Consider the following 27,014-nt stretch of genomic DNA (forward strand, 5'->3'; position numbering starts at 1 on the left):
AAGATAGGCTCGGCTATTCTAAAATGTCATGTGAGATGCAATTTGATACATGTATTCAAACAGGAATTGAAATACAATGCAGTTAGTATGATGCGCCGAGCCCGGTGCATGCAAGACAGATGAATGGATGCAAACATGCGAGCATAAGGATGCTAATTGAAACATGCCCTAAAACTAACCATCGTAAGCTGGTAAATAAAAGGGAGAAAGAAATGGGGGTTGGAAGACATACATCACACACACGCACACTTATTTATAACATTGCCCTCTCGGAGGAGGGTCCGAATGAATAATACAGAACCAACTAGCTAATCTAAGCTAATCTAATTAAACTAGTTATTACACAACAAAAATGAATAACAAACTACAGCTAATTATTACACAACTCTAATTAATCAACAAATTAACTAAGTAAGCAATTTAAACAAGCATGTAAACTAAATGGAGTAGGCTGCCCTAGCTCTGCCTTGGATGACGAATGATGCATGCAAGCTCGAATCGCCTTGCACGGAAATCCATCGCGATGCCCCAACTTGCCTCTGTTTGCAACTGTTTTCAGAACACTTCACCAAGCTCCACAAAGCTTCCACTCCTCCTGGGAGACCTCTAGGGATGCTGCCGACCAGTTATTGCCACTAGAGACCACCTGCCGACCACTTTTTGTGGTGAACACCAGAAAAAGTGGTCGGCCAGCCACTTTATCTGGTCGGTTGACTAGTTTTTGCTGCTGGTTTCTGGTTTTCTGCAACAGAGGGCAAGAGAGGGGCATGGCAAAGTCTTTGCAACACATGTGTGCACAACCATCCTCCCTATCATTACATGAACTCAAGGGAGTATAGTTCTCGATCCTCGGGCCATCAATCACGCATCTCGATGCATGATGGCCGAGGAGCCGCATTGCGCAACTCAATATGAAATGAATGCGCATATGAACACGTAAAGCCTAAAACTCCATCATGTATAGTCAAGAGTGTTAGCGACTGGGAATTGAGGCACATTTCATCACTTCGAGTATGAAGCACCCCTTGTTTTCCGTGTTTGGGCTAACTCCTATCCCAAACACAATGCAACAAACATGGCATGCACAATGCGACTTCAAGTATGCAAGCATGGAATGTAACTTGAATAACCTAATAAGGCTAATGGCATGCACAATACTAATGCATGCAACAACTAGCATGCACAATGCAAATGTCAATTAGTATGTACAATGCAATGATGTAACCTAAACATACACAATGCAAGGTATAAGGCATACACAATGCGATGAACATGGCATACACAATACGATGATCTAAAAGGCATACACAATGCAAGGAATAACGTGGCATACACAATGCTAAATGTTAAGAACTAGATGGCACACTTAACGCAAGGCAGTCAATGAGGTTCTCAACACAATGTAATGCATGCATGCACAATGCAATGCAACAAGGGCAACAATATGCAATACACCAAACATGCAACGCCATGTAAACCATATACTCAATGGACTTAAACCGAAATGGATAGACCTCAGCCATGCCAAAACAGTGGCCATAACACCAAAACGAAGGCACAAAATGCAAGGCATGCATACACACGCATTGGCCTATCAAGTAGGCCTAAGAGCACAACTCTCAAGAGTGCTCAAGAGGCCATAAAAATGGGAGTGTAACAACACTCTAAGCTCTGAAATAAGGTAAAGAATGATGCCAAATCACTCAAAACACACAAGTGTAGCATGCAAAGGTCCTTAGAGCATGAAGCTAGCATAGAGGACTACAAAGGGGACATGCAATATATGGCACAAAGGTATGCACCAGCCATGGACAGAGCTTAATTAGGTCTAAACAATGACCGAAACATGCTGAGATGAGGGCTCAAGAGCCTAGGCAAGATGGCATACACGCTAGGCCACAAACTAGGCAACAAATGCACAACCCTCAAAGGCACTTAAGGAGTGAACGAAGTGGGAATATGGCAGGCCTAAATGCTCTGAAATATCATGGGAAATGATGCCAAATCATCTAAATAGCTCAAAGATAGCATGCATGAGTGAACAAAACACAAAGCTAGCAAGGCCAATTGCACTACAGCTACACAAAGCATGAAGGATATGGCAAAGGCAACCCGAAACAACCCTAGAACATGTTAAAATGATCCTAAAACATGCATGGAAGGAAGCCAAAACAAGCTAGCATGAAGGGCATAAGGCATGGTTAATGCAAGGCAAATAAGGTGGTTTACACAACACCTATTAAGACCAAACATGGGATGACTTAACCAGCAAAAATCAGAGTTATGTTATGGCAAAATAACCCCTAATAAGCACTGAAATGATGGCTCGCAAGCTCAGGCACGAAGGCATACGCAATGGGTCATGTTTAGGCATAAAGGGGCAAACCCTCCAACGCATTCAATAGGTGATAAATTCAAGTGTGCGACCATGAAACATGGACTGAAATCACATGACAAGTGATGCCAAATCATTGAAATAGGCCAAGCAATGCATGCTAGGGGACTCAATGCACAAAGCCTACAAGCTAGAATGAACCATAGCTATATAAGGCAAGTCATGTATGGCCAAAACAACATAAATCAGACCTTAAACATGCTAAAACATGAACAAAGTCTTCTCAGAGTTAAGCCAAAAGCATGCTAAAATGGCATGTTACAACATGATGCATGTTAGGCTATTTCATGGAATTGCACTACAAGTGCGAGGAGCATGCAAGGGCCAACCAAACCAAACCAAACCAAACCAAAATAGGGTCATGACATGGCAAAAATCACCAAAAACATGCTGAAATGGAAAGAAAACAAGCTAGAATGATGTAACGCCCTCAAAATAATAACATTAAACCCATTAATATAGACATGAATTAGTAATAAAGACAAACATTATTCTATTCATCAGAGTGGTTTCTTACAAAAATATTACATGTTAACAACAAAAGCACATGCCCTACGGGCCTACAGCTTTCCAAGTTAACACTTGGTTACAACAAAAGAGTACTAACTCAATTACATATTAAGCCCTTGGCTAGAATTTACATGTAATACATCAAAAGGGAACTAAACACCAACAGTTGTGTCCGCCTCTAGCCTCCCAAGCTATGTCCTTGGAGGTGGCATGCTACCTGTACCTGAAAATGATATTCCCATATAGGGTGAGCCACAGCCCAGTAGAAATACACTAAACCAACCATGAACAATGACTAAAAGATTAGCAATTGATAGATGGCCAACGCCGATACATCCACATAAATCACATCTTATGTCATACGACTTATGAGTCCAAGTTACTTTTCATTTTCCCTTTTTCAACAGATAAGCATATTAGCTCTATCATCATCATAACAGATATGTATAAGAACTATATCTCACATTCACAGATAAGCATATAAGCTACATCCACATTTCACAAAGATAAGCATACTAGCCCTATCTTCACTTCTCTAGACAAACATATGAGCTGTATCTACACTTCTCAAAGATAAGCATATGAGCTCTATCTTCACTTCTCTAGACAAGCATATGAGCTGTATCTACGGAGTTCATCCCCCATCTCCTCCCAAGTCTATCCGGTTTAGAGGTACATCCCCCATCTTCCCCTAAACCGCGGAGTACATCCCCCATCTCCTCCTCTACACATAACGTATACAAACACATTGGTTCTATATACTATCATTCAATACATACAGTTAATGTATTCTATCAAACGTCAAATTCCATGACACATTCCATTGATTAGTTTTCGTTTGCCTAATCATCATGCATTGTCTACAACAATCACGACTATCCTCCACCGATAGCCCAAAGCAGTTATTTCTAAACAGAAAATAAATGCCCAAATGGATATTCAATCAACATTTCATTTCGGTGAGTGATAAATAATTCAACTACACTCTTTAACCCCATGCATTCCCAATCTCAACAATTCCATTTCTTTTCCTCATTTCTCACAATTAATTCTCCCAATTAATCAAACAATGTAATTAGGTCATTTTCCATAATTAACATTACAACCCTTAGGGTCCCATTTTCATCAATGATTCAACATTTATTCCATTTCTCTATGCCAAACATGCATCTAGGTTTATTACGAATAAAACCCCAACTTTTGTAAAATTACACAAAAGCCCCAAACTTTCATAAAATTACCAAACCTTCCCCAACATCTCAAAATACTAAAATTTAAAGACAAAGCTCATAGTAAGGAGTAGGTTATCCCTACCTCGAAGTTAGAGCTCGGATGGAGATGAAGACCAAAACCAAAATGCTCCAAATTCCAAATTTTTAGATTAAAATGACGCCCTCGACGATCAACACAACTTTTACAAAGGCCGAAGAGAATGAGGACACTCTAACTAGATCAAACCCTAGAGAGAAGGGAGTATCTAGAGAGAGAGGCTCTCAAAAAGGGTTTTTAGAAACAGTAGGAGAGAGAAAGAAAAGCAAAAAGTGATTTGAAATCACCCAGCGGATAACTCATATACGTATGGCCCGCTCGAGCGGAGAACACGACGCTCGAGTGCCAAGAACAAACATCTGGACACGCTCGAGCGCAATAAGGCCCGCTCGAGCGCCAAGACACAAGAATAAAGCACTTCCGCTCGAGCGCGAAAACCAGTCCGCTCGAGCGCAGATTTCCACCTCCCAGAACTTACACCCAGAAAGTACTACCCGCTCGAGCGCCAAACGACCAGCTCGAGCGCCACCGCTTGAGCATAAACAAACCCGCTCGAGCGCCGAAATCACATCTGCAGAAGTTTTGCAGAAACCCGAAATACTGGAGGTGTGCAATACCTGCTCGAGCGCAAGAAGACCCGCTCGAGCGGAATGCCGAAAAACTGAACGACAAGGAATTGAAACCAAGGCCTAACCAACCTGTAGCAACCTTGTTCAAAACATCCTAAAACTCAATCAAGTGCAATTAAAGGACACAACCGGATAGATACCACTACCAACTTCACGGAAACGAGTCCGGAATACAACAGAACAGTAAAAGGATAACTGGGATCGCTATAACCTTCCCCCCTTAAAGAATTTCGTCCCCGAAATTAAACACTAGTTTTCAAAAACAGGTTTCCTCCATTTTCAACAATATTATATCATAATATTAAACAACCCAACCCATTACCGGTCAATTCCTTCTCTTATCAAGAGGCATTTCACAATATGTAAACAACATATGTACTTTCAACATGCATCAACATTATGCATTTCCTTTCCAATTTCAACAATATATTTCAACATATATAATGTTACATTCAACTTCCATATGAGGCAAGTTCCAAAACATACTTTCAATAAATCAAAACATTTTCAGTGTTTCACAACTTAAGACATATACAAAAGCTCTTAAGTTCAACAATAGTCCAAAATGTAAATACAAGATTACACAACGACAAACAAGTCCGGGTATTTTTCACGGACCTCCAACTCACGTTCCCAAGTGGCTTCCTCCACTCCGTGATGTTTCCACAAGACTTTCACCAAAGGAATGGTCTTGTCACGCAGGACCTGATCCCGCCTATCCAAGACCCGAACCGGTCTCTCCTCATACGAGGCATCCTCATCTACCTCTAAATCGGTCCAATCCAACACATGTAATGGATCTGGCTCATACTTCCGAAGCATACTCACATGAAACACGTCATGAACTCCGGACAACTGCGGCGGTAAAGCTAACCGATAAGCAACCTCGCCAATCCTCTCAAGGATCTCGAAAGGACCAATAAACCGAGGGGATAACTTCCCACTCTTTCCGAACCTCATCAAACCTCACCTAGGTGATATCTTCAGAAAGACATGATCACCTACCTCAAACGCCAAAGGCCTCCTCCTACGGTCGGCATAACTCTTTTGGCGACTCTAGGCTGTAACAAGCCTCCTACGGATAAGCTCAACCTTCTCCGTCGTCTCCCTAACTAACTCCGGACCCAACAAAGGTGCATCACCCACCTCGGCCCAACAAACTGGAGACCTACACGGTCGGCCATACAAGGCCTCGAATGGTGCCATACCGATACTAGACTGAAAACTGTTGTTGTAGGCAAACTCTACCAAGGGTAAGTGCCTCTCTCACGCCCCACTGAAGTCAAGGACACAACCCCGAAGCATATCCTCGAGGATCTAAATAGTACGCTCGGACTGCCCATCAGTCTGAGGATGATAAGCCGTACTAAAGGTCAACTTAGTGCCCAAGGCACTCTGCAGACTCTGCCACAGCCTGGCAGTAAAACGAGGATCGCTATCTGAGACGATCGTCACCGGGACCCCGTGCAACCTCACTATGTCCCGAACATACAAATCGGCAAGATGATCTACCGAATCTCTCACGCGCATAGGAATGAAGTGCACCGACTTAGTCAACCGGTCTACAACCACCCAAATGGCATCACTACCCCGCTGAGTCCTCGGAAGACCTACAACAAAGTCCATAGTGATATGCTCCCACTTCCACTCGGCAATAGGCAAGGGTTGCAACAAACCCGCTGGCCTCTGATGCTCGGCCTTCACTTGCTGGCAAGTAAGGCACTTCGATACGAAAACAGCCACATCTCTCTTCACACCCTGCCACCAAAACTGGCGACCCAAATCCCGATACATCTTAGTACCTCCCGGATGCACCGCAAGGCGCGAATGATGAAACTCTCGGAGTACTTCCTCTCAGCAAGACTCCGGCACGAACAAATGGTCTCGGTATCTCACATTCAGGTCGGGATACACCGTCAGACCCTTCTCAACTTTTCCACTGGAGATCTTCTCTCGGAGGGATTCTACCTCAAGGTCACCTCTCTGTGCCTCTAACACTTTAGTTACAAGTGTAGGCTGCGCAACAACAGAAAACAAGGCCGCAGCCTCAACGGATTCACTCAGAAGTAAATCAAACTCCCCAAGTGCACCCAACATCTCCCATTCTCGGATGGATATACTAGCTACATCTCTAATGGATTTCCTACTAAGGGCATCGGCCACAACATTGGCCTTTCCCGGATGATAATACAACTCAAAATCATAGTCCTCGATGAACTCCATCCACCTCCTCTGCCTCAAATTTAAGTCCCTCTGTGTAAACAGATACTTCAAACTCTTATGGTCCGAGAACACCTCGAACCTCTCACCATAAAGGTAATGCCTCCAGATTTTCAAGGCAAAGATCACAGCCGCTAACTCTAGATCGTGTGTAGGGTAATTCTTCTCGTGTATTTTCAACTGACGTGAGCCATAAGCCACCACTTTCCCCTCTTGCATCAACACACAACCCAAACCCTCTCATGAGGCATCACAATAAACTGCATAACCCAACCCTCTCTCCGGAATAATTAACACCGGAGCGGTGGTCAATCTAACTTTCAGCTCTTGGAACGATCTTTCACAAGTCTCACTCCACACAAACTTGACTCATTTTCGCGTCAACCTAGTCAACGGTGAAGCTAGCCTGGAGAAATCTTTCATAAACCGACGGTAATACCCAGCTAATCCCAGAAAACTGCGGATCTCAAACACACTCTTAGGCTGTGCCCAATCTTGCACTGCCTCTACCTTGGATGTATTAACAGACACTCCTTCCTCGGATACCACGTGGCCTAAGAATTTCACCTCTCCTAGCCAGAACTCACACTTCCCAAACTTGGCATACAGCCTATGGGCTCTAAGCAGCTCAAGCACCACCCTCAAGTGTTCCTCGTGCTCCTCCTCTGAAGGCGAATAGATAAGGATGTCGTCCACAAAAACGACTACAAATCGATCTAAGAATTCCCGGAAGATCCAGTTCATTAAGTCCATAAAGACTGCCGGTGCATTGGTAAGCCCAAATGGCATTACCAGAAACTCATAATGGCCATACCGCGTGCGGAATGCCGTCTTCAGAATATCCTCTTCCCTAACCCTCAACTGGTGGTAACCCGATCTCAAGTCTATCTTAGAGAAACAACGGGAACCCTTCAAATGGTCAAACAAATCATCTATACGGGGCATAGGGTACTTATTCTTAACCGTAGCCCGATTCAACTTCCGGTAGTCAATACACAACCTCAAGTCACCATCTTTCTTTTTAGCAAAGAGGGTCGGTGCTCCCCATGGAAAAACACTAGGGCGAACAAAACCCTTATCTAACAACTCCTGAAACTGAACTTTCAACTCAACCAACTCTGCTGGAGCAAAACGATAAGGTGCCATAGAAATCGGCGCTGTGCCGGGCACTAAATCAATGGAGAACTCGATCTCCCGATGAGGTGGCAAACTAACGAGATCCTCGGGAAAGACATCCGAATACTCACAAACCACCCTTGGCAACACGACCTGGGTCTCACCACACTCGCCACTCTCAAAGCTAGCAAGTAAACCACTAAGCTCTCCCCGCCCTTGCGGATCATACCCCGGTGGCAAAACACTACCAACCCGGTCCCCCAAGAAATGGAAACACTCCCCGCTCAAGGTACAAACTGTGACCCTCTGGCGGTAGCAATCAATAACAGCCCGGTATGACGATAACCAGCCCATACCCAAAATAACATCAAAACCCTTCATGGGCATGACAACAAACGGAAAAGGAAGCCTATGGTCGGCGACCTCTATATCATAACCCCTACAACCCTGTTTCAGAATCAACTCACCCCCAAGAGGTGACACTACACAAATAGGAGATGCTAACTGTGCTAACTCCAATTCCAAAACAGATACAAATGCAGCAGATACAAAAGAATGAGATGCACCCGTGTCTATCAACACACTAGCAACCGAGTTGCAAAACAGAAAAGTACCTCTCACTACTGATGGAGCCGGTACTAGATCCTGCGCGGTAACAGCATACACGCGCCCTGTAGGCCCCTGATCCACCTGCTCACCTCTAGGAGTATACGACTACTGCACTGACTGGGACGACGAAGCCCCCGGATTGGCCCTCGAGGCCTGCACAGACTGAGCTGGCTGAAAACTCTACGTCTGCCTAGAACCAGACGCTCCCGAAGTGGCACTCAACTGCGGGCAAAACCTCTTCAGGTGCCCGGGCTGACCACACTGATAACAAGACAAGGGCTGCACCCTGCCCAAACTCTGACTCGGCGGTCTAGCTGAAGAAGAAGCAGCTCTCTGACCCCCACCCTTCTGCGGGCAAACTGAAACCTTGTGACCTAGCTGGCCACACTTGTAACAAGCAAACTCCCCCTGATTGCCTCTCCCGGAGCCTGCACTCGGCACTGGAAAGGTCGATCTAGCAACACCACCCTGCGACTACTGAGGGTTAGAACCCCTCTGCCTCCTGCCATCACCCTGGCCATCTTGGCTCCTCTTGGAGCCTCTCTACCCCTCATCCTCCTCCTGCATCAAGAGCTCCATATGAGCTGCAGCATCCACTAGGTGTCTATACTCTCGGATGTAAGACCCACCAATCCTCAACTTGAGGCCCCGCCTCAACTTCCGCTCAAACTCATAGCAACGACGCTCCTCAGATGCCACCAGTTCAGGTGCAAACCTGGACAGACTGGTAAAAGTAGCCTCAAACTCGGCCACTGACAAGCCCTGCTGATTAAGCCGGCTAAACTGATCCCTCAGCTTCTCCCTAGCTGCTGCAGACAAAAACCTCTCCTGAAAAGCATTCACAAACGCCTCCCATGTACCACCAACACGAGCCTTCTCGTACTTCCACCATTGACCCGCATCTCCCTTCAGCTGGAAGGATGCCAAGGTCACTTTCAGTGCTCCGTCCTCGATGCCAAGCATCTCGAACGTCTTACTCATTTGCTCTAGCCACTCATCAGCCTTCAGTGGCTCCTTTGGATCCCCAACAAACTCATCCGGGTTAGACCGGAAGAACTCCCTCTTCAAGAAGGAAGGCCCTACCTCAGCTGCCTGATTCCCTGCTCTGAGAATACCCAAAGCTCCTGCTATTTCTCGTGCCAAGGCACTCATAGCCTGCTGACCCGCTGGCTCGGCCACATTGGCCTAACCAACTCCCTCTTGTACTGCCGGAACGTCATCCGGTACAGGTACCTCCTGCCTCGCAGGTCTACCACGCCTAGCACCTCTTCCTCGTCCTGACATCCTAATAAAGGTAGTACAGAACGTCAGCACATTCACAAATGTGCCAAAACTAAACACTCACGTCCTAATGCATGGACAACTGTAATTCACTCCACGTAAGCACATAAACACATAAGCACTTACGAATTTCATCTCCGGATAATGATAGTCCCGAGGCGTTACTAGAGTTCCGGTTAGAAATAGCATTGATCAAGTGCTTTTCCAACAAGACTCCCAGAAACCCAAGGATCCAATCAACATCCTAGAAATTAAATCCCATACCCAAATAAACACATAAGCATGTTATCAATTAAACACATAGCATATGACACTATATCTAAGTCTCTACCAAGCGAGACAAACCCATTGTGATACTAATCACTTCCCACGTACCCAAAGTTTTCGAACCCGGTACGCTCTAATACCAAGTTGTAACGCCCTCAAAATAATAACATTAAACCCATTAATATAGACATGAATTAGTAATAAAGATAAACATTCTTCTATTCATCAGAGTAGTTTCTTATAAAAATATTACATGTTAACAACAAAAGCACATGCCCTACGGGCTTACAGCTTTCCAAGTTAACACTTGGTTACAACAAAAGAGTACTAACTCAATTACATATTAAGCCCTTGGCTTGAATTTACATGTAATACATCAAAAGGGAACTAAACACCAACAGTTGTGTCCGCCTCTAGCCTCCCAAGCTATGTCCTTGGAGGTGGCATGCTACCTGTACCTGAAAATGATATTCCCATATAGGGTGAGCCACAGCCCAGTAGAAATACACTAAACCAACCATGAACAATGACTAAAAGATTAGCAATTGATAGATGGCCAACGCCGATACATCCACATAAATCACATCTTATGTCATACGACTTATGAGTCCAAGTTACTTTTCATTTTCCCTTTTTCAACAGATAAGCATATTAGCTCTATCATCATCACAACAGATATGTATAAGAACTATATCTCACATTCACAGATAAGCATATAAGCTACATCCACATTTCACAAAGATAAGCATACTAGCCCTATCTTCACTTCTCTAGACAAACATATGAGCTGTATCTACACTTCTCAAAGATAAGCATATGAGCTCTATCTTCACTTCTCTAGACAAGCATATGAGCTGTATCTATGGAGTTCATCCCCCATCTCCTCCCAAGTCTATCCGGTTTAGAGGTACATCCCCCATCTTCCCCTAAACCGCGGAGTACATCCCCCATCTCCTCCTCTACACATAACGTATACAAACACATTGGTTCTATATACTATCATTCAATACATACAGTTAATGTATTCTATCAAACGTCAAATTCCATGACACATTCCATTGATTAGTTTTCGTTTGCCTAATCATCATGCATTGTCTACAATAATCACAACTATCCTCCACCGATAGCCCAAAGCAGTTATTTCTAAACAGAAAATAAATGCACAAATGGATATTCAATCAACATTTCATTTCGGTGAGTGATAAATAATTCAACTACACTCTTTAACCCCATGCATTCCCAATCTCAACAATTCCATTTCTTTTCCTCATTTCTCACAATTAATTCTCCCAATTAATCAAACAATGTAATTAGGTCATTTTCCATAATTAACATTACAACCCTTAGGGTCCCATTTTCATCAATGATTCAACATTTATTCCATTTCTCTATGCCAAACATGCATCTAGGTTTATTACGAATAAAACCCCAACTTTTGTAAAATTACACAAAAGCCCCAAACTTTCATAAAATTACCAAACCTTCCCCAACATCTCAAAATACTAAAATTTAAAGACAAAGCTCATAGTAAGGAGTAGGTTATCCCTACCTCGAAGTTAGAGCTCGGATGGAGATGAAGACCAAAACCAAAATGCTCCAAATTCCGAATTTTCAGATTAAAATGACGCCCTCGACGATCAACACCACTTTTACAAAGGCCGAAGAGAAGGAGGACACTCTAACTAGATCAAACCCTAGAGAGAAGGGAGTATCTAGAGAGAGAGGCTCTCAAAAAGGGTTTTTAGAAAAAGTAGGAGAGAGAAAGAAAAGCAAAAAGTGATTTGAAATCACCTAGCGGATAACTCATATACGTATGGCCCGCTCGAGCGGAGAACACGACGCTCGAGCGCCAAGAACAAACATCTGGACATGCTCGAGCGCAATAAGGCCCGCTCGAGCAGCAAGACACAAGAATAAAGCACTTCCGCTCGAGCGCGAAAACCAGTCCGCTCGAGCGCAGATTTCCACCTCCCATAACTTACACCCAGAAAGTACTACCCGCTCGAGCGCCAAACGACCCGCTCGAGTGCCACCGCTCGAGCGTAAACAAACCTGCTCGAGCGCCAAAATCACATCTGCAGAAGTTTTGCAGAAACCCGAAATACTGGAGGTGTGCAATACCCGCTCGAGCGCAAGAAGACCCGCTTGAGCGGAACGCCTAAAAACTGAACGACAAGGAATTGAAACCAAGGCCTAACCAACCTGTAGCAACCTTGTTCAAAACATCCTAAAACTCAATCAAGTGGAATTAAAGGACACAACCGGATAGATACCACTACCAACTTCACGGAACCGAGTCCGGAATACAACAGAACAGTAAAGGGATAACCGGGATCGCTATAAATGACATGCTACTTCATGAAGCATACAAGACTAGTCTGTATGATTTACGCTACAAGAGTATAAACCATGCATGGAGTGACAAAACCAAGCCAAAACAGATCTAAGGCATGTTAAAACAACCCCAAATACATGCTAAAAACAAGCTAGCACAAGCTTAATAAACATGCTCACTCATGAGGCTAATGAAGCAAGTAAACAAAACACAAGGAGAGGGGGACCCTCTCCTTCTTGGGACCTTAAAATACCATCTCCACGACTGAAATCCCTCTGTATTCAGTGGTGAGAGGACCAAAACAAGGTGGTCTCGAAGCTCACAAAAGAGGCACAAAAACAAGGCCAAACAAGGCCTAAGCGGGGGTAAACAACCCCAAATGAAAAAGTGACCTTGAACAAATGTCTTAAGCATGCAAAAATAGAACTTTTATCAGTTATAAGTTGAGCTCAAAATAGCATGCAAATAGGGCTAAGAGTGGAATAAAAAATAAGCTTAAAGAGGAGAAAATGGGTTACCCTTGAAGCACTGCAACAACAGCAAATCCTCCAGCCCAAAACAAACTCTTATGACCCAAAAAACCACCTCCAAGGACCTCAGCTCAAATATGGTGGTGTGTGGCTAGGAGTTGTAGTGCAAAAGTGAAGGAATAACACTCTTTAAGGCACAAAATATAGAGAGAGAGAAGAATATAAAGAGGGAGATGTATGCCTCACTCTTGGCCAACTTTAGAACCTGGAAAAAGGAGGGGGAGGCTCCCTCTTATAGAACTCCAAGATTTTTAGCTTCTTGGAGAAGCTAAAAGCTTGGCTAAATCCCTCCAAAGATGCAGTCTGTGCTCTCCAGCTGACACAGCTGGCATCCACACAGTGTGCCAAAACAGGAGAAAGGCAGCCGACCAGAAAAGGTGGTCGGCCTGCTACTTTTAGTGGTCGACTGACCACCCAAAGTGGTCTCCCAGATAAAAAAGTGGTCGGTAGGTGCAATTGGTGGCCTTTACACTGAAAGAATGCCAATGGTGGGGTGGGAGACCAATAAATGTGGCCCAAAGACCAAGAAAACCAGTTTTCCGACTAGAAAATCGACTGGCGGGGAGAAAAGTGGTCTCCAAGGAGAAAAAGTGCTCTCCCACCCCTGTACCATCTCCCAAACAAGGAAAACAAGGTTTGTACCAAAAACAAACCAAAACGGATACAAGACGGGAACTCGGGAGGCAAGGCGCGCGGCCGGGAGCCTCGAAAACTAGCTGTCGAGCACCAAAAGTCGCACACAAACACAAAAGTGTTCTCCCGGACCACAGGGTCCCTCGAGACAGAGGAAACATGGTGTGGTCCAAAAACCTAGCCAAACGGAGAATGTTAAGCGGTCCCGAGACACGGCACACGGCCGAAGGCTCTAAAAATCGAAAAGTAGTCTCCAAAGGGGAAAAGTGACCTACGACCACGAAAAGTAGTCTACGACCATAGAGAGATGGCCTACAAGACCTCTCCCTCCCTCGGGGAAGAGAAAACAAGACTTGGTCCGCAGACCGAGTCAAAGCGCAAAGAGTCCTGAGGTCCGGGGGTAAGGCTCTCAGCCAAGGCTCCGAAACTTCAGAACAAGTACAACATGCACCATCACCGAGCCCTCAATCGATGATGTCTAAGTCTTAAGGTCGGTCAAAAATGGGGTGTCTACAATTTTTATTATTATTATTTTAGGAAATAAGTTTAACTTTTTGATGTGTGGTTACTGATAAAATGCTCTTTTTAACTTATTTAATTAAAAAATAATAATTGATTTAGAGCATTTTCAATATTAGAGATATTTAAAGTATTTTACATATTTTGTCTAATGTCATCATAAAATAGAGTTTGAATAGGATAGATAACATGGTAAGCATTTTGTTTCATCCTTTATTTATTAACGACATTTTAAGAGTATTAGAGACTAAGCAAATTTTGAAAGTAGAAAATATTATTGAAATACAAGAAAATCAATTTTAAAAGTAAAATATATTGTTAAAATACAAAGAAAGTAGAGTGTTTAAGCAAAACATAGAAATTATGAAGTTGCTCTTATACAAGTGCTCCCTCCCCAAAGGAGCTCAAAGTTCAAACCGTTTATGTTGGAATAATGTTATATAAACTAACAAAATTTTAGAATTTTTTTCCCTGATATATGACAGGTGTTATTCTTATGCAACACGCATTTTACTAGTAAATTTTTTTATAAAATTTGTTAATTTATATAAGTATTTTCATTTGTGTTGTCTACCAGTGAATCACAACACAAAAAAAATGCTTATATAAAAAAACTGGTGTGCTTCATAATTGTTAAAGAAATATATATATATTTTAGTGACAGAATAGACTTGTACATTTTTATCAAATGTAATATATAGTTTTCTTCCAAGTTGATAAAGATATTTTGTTTTTTGAAAGGTGAAAACATATATAATATTGTTGTAATTACTTGAGAGACTATTTGCATTCATAGCACGATATCATTTCTAAGACTACCTAAAATTATAATCCTTCAAATAACTGCCTTCATAATTTAAATGCTGACTGACTGATTTTTGGAGATCAAATTGGCTCCTTTTCCTGACCGAGGTTAATGGGAACTAATTGATTTAGTATTTTTATTACTGGTTTATGAAAGCATAATATCACCACAATTACACTTTCATATGATTGGGAAACTAGGGCTAATGTATTTTTCTCTACAAATTTTCAACTTCGATGAGTTGTATTGCTCTTGCAACTACCCTATGTTTTTTCATTAGATATTTTCTTGCATTTTTAATAAACATACAATACATAGTTGCAATATCCAATTTCAAGGAATATTTGCTAAATGCAAAGATTCAACACAACGTACTTTCAGACGTTCTATCAAAACAAAATAAGTTATCTATTGTTGGAATATTTTTCTGTGAAAAATAAATTGAAACCAAATCAAACAAATAAAATAAATAACTTACAGAATTTGTTTTACCGAACCGAAATGAATATTTAAAAGATGAAGTCGAGTGTGTGACACTCTGTCCTTAAGACAGATTCACCCTGCTACGGTGTTTACGGATAAAAGACATTTATCTCCTAGGATACAATCATCCTCACAAATTGTAATAGCACTCCAAATAATTTGTACGGTGAACCAAACCTGTGTTCTTAACTCTCTGAATTTTAAAACTAATATGATGAATAATGATGCAAGAAAGCAAAATGAAGGCAACAAAATGATTTTTTTTTCTGGATCTTTTCCCACAACAAACTACTGGAATTTATAGGCCAAAAGATCTGTCTGAACATGTATAGATTGAATGAACAGGTATACACTATTTTGAACAGATACAGATTCAAAATTTGAACAGATCTGGTCACTGTTTAATCTGTAAACTGCTGGGAACTACTGGGCAGTTTCTGGCAGTTATAAACCAATCAAAAAATAGTTTTAAATCTGTTCAAAATTTTAATTTGTTAAGGAATCAAATGAACGGGTACAACCCAAACTCAGACCTGTTAAAACCCAGTTTTCAATCTGTTCAAATCTGCCTGGCCCGATTTAAATCTGTCTGCAAAAATAGAATTTGTCCGAAATTCAACAGATTTGAAAAAACCTATTTGGATAGTTTAGAGTCTATCCAGCAGTTTAAAAAACCTTTTAATAGTTGGGAATTAATAGAATTTGGAGGCACAATATTTGGACACAAAATTTGAATTCAAATTTGAATTAAATTCAATTTGAAATTCAAATAATTTCTTGCAAGAATTTGAAAAAAATTCAAATAAATTTTGTCCAAAAAATTAATGTTAGAACCGACCCGACCCACAACCCACACCCGCGCCCGGCACGGGTCGACCGGACGAACGGCGGCCACGGCGCGCGGGCGCATGTGGTGGTTTTGGTTAAAGTTCATTTTGTCCATAACTCTTCTCTTCTACAAACTTGGGGTGCCCCTTGGGGCCCAACCCAAGTGTTGTTTCCTAGAACTTATATACACATATAAGTTTTCTTAAGTTTCTAATGTAAGACTAGCTTTACAAAGAAACCCATATTTAAATCTTTAAATATCCAATTCTATGAACCTAAAAACGACATCAAGTTCCCATTCACTCATAAATGGTTTTGACGAACCGTCTTCACCGTGTGACTTGCCATACGGTAAGAAACACGTCACCTTTTTAGACCCACCCGAAAAGACGGTTGGGGCCCACTCAATTTTGGACTTAAAGTTGGCCTAAAATAAGCCTATAAAACCAAAATTTCCAACAATCCTCCACACGAATGGAATTTGACAGAGAGAAAATGCAACAACATGATCTAATTATAGAGAGTACAGAAATTAGAAATATTCTGCAAATGATAGGTTGCTTTTGGCTTTGAACCTTCTCTTGGGAGACACTATCAGATTTACTAGCTAACAAATGAACATGATGTCTTGAACTGTTCAGCCGTTTGCGTAAACCAAGACAATAGAACCCACACAAAATATCACCGGACACAGTTTAGTTCTCACTATTGTGTTCATTTTGGCCCTGAACAACCTGGTCTTTTATGAGTGCTCTAGAGAATTGTAGCCCTCCACAAATCTCATAGAACCGGCCCAGTTCACACTTACATAGGTGATTCCTATGAAGAGTATCCTGCCATACTCCACTAGGTTTACCTAGATATAAGAATCATTAAAAGTATTACTTAACCTAAAACGCTGCAGACATCACTGTTTCGTCATAGAAATGGGTAAGAGTTTGACTCCCCAGTGATCCTTCTAAGTCAAACATAACTCGATTGTCCCTTTGAACCTAGATCTTGGGATCTCTAGTCAACTATGTTGGGTTGCCGTTGTGGTAACTCTTATTTAATAGGCTTAAGTCCCATTCCCCTCGATGAATTCTCAACTAGCTCTCTTGCTAACCCTTTGGTTAGTGGATCCGCTATGTTGTCTTTTGACTTCACATATTCAATGGAAATAATTCCATTAGAGAGTAATTGTCTTACAGTATTATGTCGACGACGAATGTGTCGTGACTTACCATTATTCATATTACTCTGTGCTCTACCTATTGTTGATTGACTATCACAATGTATGCATATAGCAGGCACCAATTTTGGCCACACTGGAATATCTTCAAGGAAGTGGCGAAGCCATTCTGCTTCTTCCCTAACTTTATCTAAAGTGATGAATTCTGATTCCATAGTAGACCTAGCCATGCAAGCCTATTTGGAAGATTTCCAAGATATAGTGTAGCACTTGTATCTTTCAAATCTTTTGGGGAAATGTATTTGAATTATTTATTTTTATTTTGGAAATCTTTGGTGTTGTTGTACGTTGGTTTTGGAGGAGTATAATCCGATTTAAACTTGTTGGGTTTGGTTGTTCGCACTTATTCTTGTTAAAAGTTCCTTGGAGACTTAGAAATTCTATTCTAGGGTCGACACCAGCCTTCCTAAGGGTCAACCCTTACCTGTTGGAGAAGTTTCTGGGAGTGTTGCTGGAAAATAAGGTAAACACTAGACTGGAGAGGGTCGACCCTCTTATGTCTGTGTGTTAGTTGGTGCAAGATAGGGTAGACACCAGATTGGGAGAAGGTCGACCCTCTTATGTCTGTGTGTTAGTTGGTGGAAGATAGGGTAGACACCAGACTGGGAGAGGGTCAACCCTCTTATGTTTGTGTGATGGCTGCTGGAAGATAGGGTTGATCCCCTCCTGCCTAGGGGTCGACCTCTGCGTGTTTTTTTTTAGATTTTTGAGGTCCAAATGGGCCCTATCTGAGGAGGTTTTTGGGCCTATTATTTTATTTGACCCTAAGGCTTTTCCTTACTACTATAAATAGGCCCAAACCTTTATTCTCTCATGATTTTTCCTTCCCTTTTTCCTCTTAAACCTTGATTTCTCTCTTCTCTCTCTAAAACTCAACTTTTTCACTTAAATCTCTAGACCTACTCACCTAGAGTGATCTTTTCACCTTGCTCCTTTGAGATAAAGTGTAAAGCTTATCAAGGGCTTCATTTTGATTGGATCAAAACGTGGTTTCGTCACCACCGATTTTTGAGCTTTCTCTCTTCTCTCTCATATAAGCTTGAAGTAGGGATATTCTACTCTTTAATATGAGCTTTAACCTAGATATTTGTCATTTTGTATAAATGGTGGGATTTGGGAAGATTTTGGTAAAAGTTAAGGTTTGGGTTCTAAACTAAAGGGGGCTTTTCATGGTGATTTACAAAGTAACCTTAGGGGTTTGTGTATGAGGTTCTTTATTGTTGTAGTGGTGAGATTTGGACCTATGGGTTGATATTTTGGAAAAAAAAATGGGAAATTTTGCCATAAGTTGAGTTGAAATAACTATTTATGTAAATAATGAAATTTGTTTGGGAATTATGAAATTGGGGGAAATGTGATTGAATGATGTAGTTTGGTTTGATAAATCACACACCTATGGAATTTGATAAATTATCTGTTGATAGATTTATTTATCTATTTAGATATATATATATATATATATATCTGTTTTGGGCTATCTGTGGAGGATAGCTATGATTGTTGTAGAAACTGTATGAGAATTAGGGTGATTGAAACTAATCAATTGAATTATGTCATTGAATATGACGGTTTGATTAAACCATTCAATATGTGTTTTGATTAGTCATTGTATATGACAAAGTGTTTAAATATGTTGTATATGTATTTTTTTTTGGGAGGACATAGGGGATGGACTCCATTGATAATTAAGTTGGCCGGAGTGTCTAGGGTGAAAGTCTCGAAATCTTATATATTTATGGGTGCTGGTTCCCTCGGACGTGGTTCCATAAAATGGCAAGAAATAGAAGTGTTGGATTTGATGAATGTATTGAATTGTGAACCATTAAGTTGTAGTCTCATATTGATTGCTTGATGATAATGAATTTGGATAATTGATTTACCCAAAATGGTAGAATGGAAATGAATTGAGATATTGGTTATCTATATTGAATGACCTTGAAAAGAATATATGTTGGTTAAGAATGTTGCACATTTACCTGATGCTTATATTTTAGTTAATTCTCATGTATGGTTTAGCATATCTCTACTGGGCTTTAGTTCACCCTACTTGGGAAACCATTTTCAGGTACATGTGATATGCCACCACCAAGGACATAGCTTGGGAGGCTTAGAGGCTAAAGGCTCTACTTTTGTGATTTCATTTTTTTTGTGTGTTTATATGTCTTATTTTAAGCCGAGGGCTTTAATTGTAAAGAGCTTCTGACTCTCTCTTTTGTTGTAACCAAGTGATTACTTGGAAAGATGTTAGCCCTTAGGGCATTTATTTTGTTGTTCTAAACTAGAGTTACATGCTATGGTTTCAAGATGACTATTTATGAAAGTGTAATGCATGTGATATCTTTTGTAACATTAACTCTGATGAATGAAAATATAACATTTCTATTGTGGCTCTAGATCTTATTAATGCTTGATTTGTATAATATTTTGAGGGCGTTACATACAGCCGCACCACCAAGAGTAAAGACATACCCATTGGTGGATTTTAAGTCTCTAGTATCCGATATCCAATTTGCATCACAGTATCCTTCAAGCAGTGCTGGATATTTAATATAATTTTAACCCAATGTTATGAGTAAATTGGTGATATCTTAGAACCCTTATAATTGCTTTCCAGTGTTCTACTCATGGGATACTCGTATATCTACTTAGGTCAAGTTTGGGAAGACTAAATAAGTGCACTTTTTGTCTTTTTGGACTAAAAAATTGAGGTTAAAAATATGGATGTTTGGGTTAACTTTTTGACTTTTTATTGAAAAATGTGTAATAAAAAATTGTAAAAATTGATTTGTAGGGAAAAATTTGAATTGGGAGTTGTGCAGCCGTAATTGTTGACTTTTGGTGAATAGTGTTAACTTTTTAACTTTTTGAGTAACTTTTTAGCTTTTTGGCTTTTTTGAAACATCCCAAACTTGGCCTTAATCTACTTACTGCATAAGCAATATCTGGGTGAGTGTAGTTCATTAAGTACATTAAGCTTCCAATAATTTGGGCATACTCTAATCGAGAAATACTTTCCTGTACATTCTCAAAAAGAAACAAATTAACATCCACAGGTGTTCCAGCAAGATGATCATCATCTTTGCTAAATTTGTCAAGTATTTTCTCAATGTAATGAGATTGTAACAAAGCATAACCTTCTGATGTTTTGGTAATTTTCATACCAAGAATTACATCAGCAATGCCCATGTCCTTCATGTCAAAATGTTTATTCAACATTTTCTTGGTAGTTTAATCATGCCATTATTACTACCTATGATGAGCATATCATCTACATAAAGACATATAATAACATAACCGTTTCCAGTGTTTTTAATATAAACACATTTGTCACACTCATTAATTTTAAATCCATTTGACATAAGTGCCTTGTCAAATTTTTCATGCCATTGCTTTAAGGCTTGTTTTAAACCATATAATGATTTAACCAATTTACACACTTTCTTTTCTTTTCCTAGAACAGAAAATGCTTTTGGTTGTTCCATGTAAATTTCTTCATCTAACTCACCATTTAAGAAAGCAATTTTCACATCCATTTGATGAATTTCTAGATTGTACAATATTGCAATAGAAATTAGCATTCTAATGGATGTTATTCTAGTAACCGGTGAGTATGTGTTAAAGTAATCAAGACCTTCTTTTTGTCTAAAACCTTTGACCACAAGTCTTCCCTTGTATTTGTCAATTGATTCATCCGCTTTTATTTTTCTTTTGAAAATCCACTTGTACCCAAGAGGTTTACAACCTGGTGACAAATCCACCAATTTCTAAGTGTGATTTTGCAGGATGGATTCAACTTCACTATTTATAGCTTCTTTCCATAAAGGAGGCTCAGGATTGGACATAGCTTCTTTAAAAGTTAAGGGCTCATTTTTTAACAAAAATGTTAGAAAATCTGGACCAAAAGATTTCGAGGTTCTAGCATGTTTACTACACCTAGGTTCCTCTTCCTTATTTTGATCTATCTCTTGCTCTTGTTCTTGATCATGACTAGTAATAACATCATGAGATCTTTTGTTAGTACTAGTCTCTTGTCCAGTCTTATTTGGAAATACATATTCAAAGAAAGATGCATTCCGGAATTCAATAATAGTATTTACATGCATGTCGGAATGTTCTGATTTATGAATCAAAAACCGATATGCACTACTATTCTTGGCATAACCAATGAAAATGCAATCAACGGTTTTAGGACCTATCTTAGTCTTTTTAGGACTAAGAATAGCCACTTTAGCTAAACACCCCCATACTTTTAAGTATTTGTCAGATGATACTCACCCATGCCACAATTCATAAGGTGTTTGATTCACTTTCTTTTAGGATACTTTATTAAGTAAATAATTAGCAGAAAGTGTTGCTTCCCCCCACAAGTTCTGAGGTAATCCAGAACTTATTAACATGACATTCATCATTTTTTTTAAAGTCCTATTTTTCCTTTCAACTATTCCATTTTGCTGAGGTGAGTAAGGAGCGGTGGTTTGATGAATTATTCCATGTTCTTTACAAAACTCACCAAAAAGTGATTCATATTCACCACCTTTATCACTTCTTAGTTTTTTTATTTTCTTACCAAGTTGATTTTCAACTTCATTCTTATATTGAATAGAAGTTTCCAAAGCTTCATCCTTGGTTCGAATTAAATAAACATAACTATATCTAGTATAGTCATCTATAAAAGTGATAAAATACTTTTTTCCACCTCTAGTTTGAATTGATTTAAAATCACAAATGTAGCTATGAATTAATTCAAATGGTTCCGTACTTCTTTCAATTGAATGAAAAGGAGTTCTAGATAATTTTGACTCAACGCAAATTTCACATTTATGATTTGAATCAATGCAAATTTAGGTAAACATTCCATATTAATTAATCTACGCAAAGATCCATAATTAACATGTCCAAGTCTACCGTGCCATAAATTTGAAGACTCAATCAAGTAAGAAGAAGATGTATATTTATTAATACTAGAGGGTACAACAGTCATTACATTTATTTTGAAAAGGCCATCAGACATGTTACCTTTTCCTACATACATCCCATTTTTGGTAAGTACAAACTTGTCACTTTCAAAAACTAGCCTAAACCCATTTTACAATACAAAGATCCGGAAACAAGATTCTTGCGAATGTCCGGTATATGCAGCGCATTGTTGAGAGTGAGTTCCTTTCCAGATGCCATCTTCAAAATAATCTTTCCTTGTCTTTCAACTTTAGAAGTCGAAGAGTTTCCCATAAGAATTTGTTCATTGTTGTTCACTGTAGAATAAGATGTGAACATATTTTTGTCGGCACAGATGTGGCGAGTAGCACCAGTGTCCACCCACCACTCTGTATGATTTCTAACAAGGTTTGCCGCAGAAACAACTGCGGAAAGATTTATGACATCTACACTATTGGAAATTTTATCAATTTTGGTCATATTGGCTTGAGCAAGCTTCTTGCTTGATCTTTCTTTGCCTTTACGTTTGTAGTTCTCAGTTTTCTCTCCTTTAGATAGCATTTTCTTCTGCCATCTTTTAAAAACAGTTCCTAAGAACTTCTCTGGTTTTTCACCATGATTGACTGGTATAGTCACAACATAAGGAGGGATTGGCACAATTGCAGCCACCATACCAGTACTGGTGTGAACATTAGTTTGACCAGTTTTCTATAGCCATGAATTCTAAATTATAAAACAAAATTATAATTAAAATTTTATAATACACATGAAATAAAACCATAAACACAGAATTTGAAATTCTATAAAAATAAAAGAAACAAGAATTATAACTTTTATTTTCAATTAATTTGAAAATAAAATAAATTTTTTTTTAAACAAATTAAACCAAAACCACAGAATTAAATTCTGTAAAAAAAAAAAAAAACAAGAAATGTAACTTTTGTTTCCAATTAATTTGAAAATATAATAAAATTTTAATTAATGAACACTCATAAATAATTTTTGAAAACCAAAATTAATTTCTGACAAAATTCCACAAATAAATATTCTGAACAGTTAATGACACCAGTATATTACTACTAGTTGTCTGTAGACACCCTATTTTTGACCGTCCTCAAGGCTTGGACGTCATTGTTTGAACACGCGATGATTATCCATGCTTGTGTTTGTTTTGAGTTTCGAAAAGTCTTGGTTGCGCGCCTTGCCTTAGAATCTCTTAACTTCTCTGTTTTGTGCTTGGTTGCACCAAGAGCTTGTGGATGTGTTCCTGAGGGAAGGGGGGTAGCCTGTCGACCAAGTCTCCTGCCCACCGGCCACCTTGATTTTCAATCGGCCAAATGTGATGGTCGGCCGACCAATTTGACTGCCGGTCAACCACTTTGATAGCTGGCCGGCTAAGTGTGGTTTTCAACAGATATTTCTGTAGATAGCTGGCAGCTGTCATTCTAAGCCATACCCTAGCCCATGCCTGGACGTGGGTGTTCTGAGGAGCTGCAGATTGATACGTATCTATATCAATCAAGCTCTCTCACATAGAAAAAAAGGAGAGAAGGAGAAGGAAGAGATATACAACTTGGAGCAAAAAAAATCTCTCTCTCTCTCTACATTTTCTGCCTCTCTCTCTAAGGTTTAGGGCTTGTTTGTGCTTAAAAGTGCATTTTCTTTGCACTTTTGCATACAAACACCTAGTTCTCTACTCCCCTTATTGAGCTGAGATCCTTGGAGGTGATTCTTGGGGTGATTTGAAGCCTTTTTTTGGTCCAAAAGTTGCTGATTTGCTGCTGTGCTACAAGGGTAAGACTTTTGTCCCTTTTTACCCCATTTTTGCAAAGCCTTTTAACCTATCTTGCATCTATTTTTGAGCTTAGAATATAACATAGAAAAGTCTTGTTTTTGAGTGCTCTAAATAGTTTGTTAAGGGTGTTTTAAGCTTTGGGGTTGTTTGACCCCTCTTAAGGCTTATTTGGCCTTTGTTTTGTGCCATTTCGGTTGAGCTCTGGGACCATTGCGTTTGGGCCTCCTCACCACTAAAATCTTGAGGGATTTCAGAGGTGAGGATGGTGCCTTGAGGTCCTAAGAAGGAGAGGGCCATCCCCTCTCCTTGTTGTCCTTAAAAAGGGCCATTTTTGCCTCTTGAGGGAGCATCTTGTTTAAGTGTATGTTGGCCATGCTTTAACTGATTTTTGTGCTTATTATGTCATAATATAGCTCTGTTTTCAGTCGGTTTGGACACACCTTGCATGCCTTGCATACATGTCTTGTAATGCCACATTTTTGCCTTAGCATGCTTTAGGTGTAGACCCTTGTTCTAGCATGATTTAGGCTTAACTTTGTGAAGCTTACATGCATATTTTGATGTGTTAAGGGACTGTTTTAGGTCATTTGAGTCATTCATGTCTTGCTTTGTAGAGCTACCATGCAATCCCTCTTGAATGCCTTAAGCTTTGGCCTCTCTAGCATGCATTACGTGCATTGTTTCAGTGGTTTGGAACCACTTACCATGTTATTTCAGTCCTTATAACATGCTTGTATGGTTGCATTTCATGGCCCCTTTGATGCTCCAAGAGGTTGTGTCCTATGCTCCATGTTTGGTCATTGTGTATGCTTCCATGTGTAAGTCATTTAGATGCCATCTAAGTGGTCTTTTGGCTTTGCTTTAGCATGCTAAAACTCTATTTTGATCATTTAATTCATGCCATGTTTGGTTTTGCTAAGGGTAGTTCAATACCTCCTTAGCTTGCCTTAAGTACTTGGACCATTGTTGCATGCCATGCTTACCTTGTTTGCTTGTTTTGGCACCATCATTAACATGATTTTCAGAGCTTACATTGCATGCCATATGCCCATGTTGTTCCTCTTTTAAGTGTGCTTAAAATTTGTCTCTATGAGCCTAAGTGTTGGACCTTACATGCATGCCTATTTGTATGTGTTTTGGCTTCACATTCTTGAGCATGTTGGCCACTGTTTTAGGCTAGTTTAAGGGCTGCCTAATTTGGTTTAAGTCCACCCTTTGGCATGTTGTTGCATGCTTAGGTTATGACATGTTGTTGCATGTTGAAATGATGTTGCATTTGGCACGTATTCTCCTCCTTGTTTTGGTTGCTTAACATACCATATGTTTTGCATGCTTGTGTGTTGACATTGTGCCTTGTATTCTGATTTAACTTGCATGCTTGTTATATGCCTTGCATGCTTCCCATATGCTCATGTTGCATGCCTAGTTAACATACTTAGGTTGCATTGCATTTGCATGCATCTTTCACCTCTTGATCAAGCCATGATAGAGGTTGAAAGCCCCTTTGCTTTCTTATTTGCATTGCATTTCATTTAAAATCAAAATGCATACTTGGTTTCTTGGGCCATCATGCATTGAAATGCGCGATTAATGGTCCGAGAATCGAGAACCGTGTCCCTTTGAGTCATAAACATGATAAGGGATATGTTGGTGCATACATTTGCTTGAAATACATTGCCATGCCTTGCTTGCCCTCTGCTGTTGTCAAAAACAGATTCAGCAAGAAGATTTGGCCAGCTGGCAGTGTTTAGTGCCGACCGGCAAAGAATGTTTGGCCGAGAGTTCAATTGATGGTCGATGACCACTTCAAAATGGCTGGTGATGATCCCACTCAGCCGGTGGTGTTCTACAACACTCAGAGAAGCAACCTTGGGAGTTGTGCAATTTTTAGAGAAGTAGAACAGTCAAAGCAGTGGCAAACTTGTGCATGGCGTTGGATTTCCGAGCAAACCCGAGCACGCGCGCATTGGATCCTCTTCCCGAGGCCTTTACTGCTTCCTTAGCTTAGTTAATTTGCTTAATTAATTAGGTGGTCTGTAATAATTAATTAGCTTGTATGTTAATTAATTTGTATTATTCTTCTGGTCCCTCCGAGCGAGGGTGAATTTGTAATAAGTGTGGGTGCGTGTGTGCATGTCTTCCAACCCCCACTTCTTTCTCCCTTTTACTTAACTACTTTGATGGTTAGTATTAGGACATGTTTACTTTAGCATACCTTATGCTATGCATGCGTGCATCATTCATTAGTCTTGCATGCACCAGGTTCGGCGCATCATACTAACTGCATAAGTATTTCAAATCTAACTTGGATACATGCTACTTGTGCATTTTCACATGTCATTTATAGACTAGCCGAGCCTACTCTAGTGACATTCCGTATACGTTGCATTAGGCATTTAAACATGGACTTGGATCATGCATGATTGCTAACATGCTCTTGTTTTGGCATGGAGTACTAGGTGAGCTCTTTATGCTTTAGCATCTCACATGAGTGTGAATGTTAACATGATAGCATGATTACCATGAGGCAAGATGCTTACTTGATGAACTGCTTGAATGCCTGTGGGTGAAGGTGGGATTGTTTGAGTTGGGATAACTCATTGAAATCCGTATTTTAGCCTACT

At 40.2% G+C, this 27,014-nt stretch overlaps 1 pseudogene; it reads right to left on the reverse strand.

The window, feature by feature from the left end:
* LOC114322491 (pyruvate decarboxylase 2-like) overlaps nt 1-23,267 on the reverse strand; it is an 82,911-nt pseudogene extending 59,644 nt beyond the window's left edge.
* Between the last annotated feature and the right edge of the window lie 3,747 nt (nt 23,268-27,014).

This window comes from Camellia sinensis, chromosome 12, assembly GCF_055761805.1.
Source record: "Camellia sinensis isolate YWXY chromosome 12, ASM5576180v1, whole genome shotgun sequence".
Classification (NCBI taxonomy): domain Eukaryota; kingdom Viridiplantae; phylum Streptophyta; class Magnoliopsida; order Ericales; family Theaceae; genus Camellia; species Camellia sinensis.